At 37.8% G+C, this 2,219-nt stretch overlaps 1 protein-coding gene across 1 annotated transcript in view; it reads left to right on the top strand.

Moving 5' to 3' along the window:
* PKP2 (plakophilin 2) overlaps window positions 1–2,219 on the top strand; it is an 80,153-nt gene that overhangs the window by 19,314 nt on the left and 58,620 nt on the right. The window lies entirely within an intron of this gene.

Genomic DNA, 2,219 nt, shown 5'->3' with positions numbered 1-2,219 from the left:
TTGGCCTTCAGAGGTGCCGCCCTGTTCTAATATGAGGGGAATGAGCCTGGGGCAGGGCTGTGTTGTCAGGTCCAGAATGCTGGTTACTGGGGAAATGCACACACAAAAAAGTTGCTGTTTTTTGTTTTTGCCTGTCATGTCTCATATTCTGACAAATGAGATTTTGCATTGCTTTCTCTTACATTTTTTCATTTACACTGACATTTTAACATGTCAACTAAAGTTGTTGAAGAGACTTGGAGAAAATGTTCAGTGGACCATGGAGGCAGGGAACAACTGTTCTTCCTGATCCCCCAGTCACAGTCCAAACCCCAACCCCAGCTCCCAAGCCACATTTCTGCAGGCTTCAAGAAATATTTTGTAAGAGAATGGGAAGGAATGAAGGGAGGAAGGAAGGGAGAGGAGGAAGGAAGGAAGGAGGGAGGAAGAGAGAAAGAAAAAAGGAATGCTGTAGGAAAATGGAGGAGAAAAGGAATTGGCCTAGCTAGGGTTGAGGCACAGAAAAGATTTTACAGAAGAGATGATGTTTGAATTGAGTCTTAAAGAATAGAGAATTAGGTAGAAGGACAAGCCTCCTAGAAAAATCAAAGAAGGTGACTTGTGAAGACAGTGACTATGTTTAATGAAGGACTAAAAGTCGGGTGTGATTGGAGGATGGGGACGTAGATCAGAGGAGGGGGACAACAGGGCTGAGGATGGCAGGATGTGGAGCCAGGCTGGGGTCAGAATGTGTGCCATATTTTGGGGTTGGACTTTGTAGACAATATCAAAACAGAAAATGACACCATGACAGCTGTAGAAAACCTTGTTGAGGAAGTCTTCATTTAGTTTAGGAATTATTTTTAGTGATAAGTCGAAGTAGCATTGGGTCGACTGGGGATGAATGCAAGAGCTTCTTCATGAATCATGTTCTGGAAAATAAAGGATTAGAGTAATGGAATTATTTGTGGGTGTTAGAGATGGGAAATTCAAACTTTCCTATGTCATTTATGGCTTACAAGATGGATTAATGGTTGAATTGGCCCCTGAGGCACTACATTTTAAAATATGAGATCATTATATAATTCTCAATATAGATGCCAGCAATGTTCTGCTTTACTTTTAATACCTTTATATTCATGAGGTAACACTTCTATGTTTGAACATGTGTTTTAGAGGCAGTGGGTATTAGTTTTTAGTCATGAGACCCATTACTACTTATCCCCTCACTTGTGACACACCTACCCACACACCAACACACCGATCAGAACACTACACACACATCTGTGTACATATTATGCATATATTATTGGATTAAACTGTTAAAAAAAAAAAGAATTTACCCACTTTGCTTGCTGGCAGATATTAGAAAACACCTCCCAGGATGTCTTCGGTGTCTCCATTACCAAGAGTGAATCAGGTGTAACCCTCTTTGAAGCCAAAGAAGAGTCCTGGATTACCTTTAAGGCATGTGTTTAGCCATAATTCTAAGATGTTGCCATCCGAATTAGGCTTCTCTGAGGCTAATCTGCTTATAATCTTTTGTCAGCTTGGATGTTAGCATGCTAATGTGCAAGATGACAAAAGACTGCCTAACCTTATCACCCTCCAGGAAGAAATAAAAGGGGGAGAAAACATAGTCCTCTGAGGCATTTGGGAGTTATGGGTTTACAAGTAACACTTATTTGTCCTCCATAAGTTATCCTCTCTGTGTGAAACTACATCAGACTTTATCATCATCTGCAGTTAGTAAAGGATAAAAGTATGCTACTAGGATAGACAAAAACTGAATGTCATTATAATAGCAAAGCAAATGGTAACAATCTGTATAAAATAGTTTTCTTTAAGAAAAAGCGTATTTATAATCACATTTAATTAGTACCTTTCCCTGATGTATTTTGTCACAACAGCATGACTTATTTTAACAAAACAAAACTCAATTTTCCTGGCTTTTACTGTTTACATACTATTACATGCATTAAATAAGAACATTTCAGAAAGCTTATATTGTTAACTCATTTTCAGGTGAAATAACAGATTTTGAGCAACTTTGGGAAAAATCTAATGATTTTTTTGTGGAGCGGTGTTTTCTATATAGGTATAACATAACCAGGGTAGGAATAATTTCTAATTTCCGTAAGCAAACGTCTTTTAAATTTCACGTAAAAAGTCTTATTGTGCCTTTAAAGTCACTTTTAAGATGTAATTATCATACTATACATATTTATCTTAAAAAGAGA

The sequence above is a fragment of the Galeopterus variegatus genome, unplaced genomic scaffold, assembly GCF_000696425.1.
Source record: "Galeopterus variegatus unplaced genomic scaffold, G_variegatus-3.0.2 Scaffold1384, whole genome shotgun sequence".
Lineage (NCBI taxonomy): Eukaryota > Metazoa > Chordata > Mammalia > Dermoptera > Cynocephalidae > Galeopterus > Galeopterus variegatus.
The sequence above is the reverse complement of the archived record's forward strand: the minus strand, read 5'-3'. Positions and strand labels throughout refer to the sequence as shown.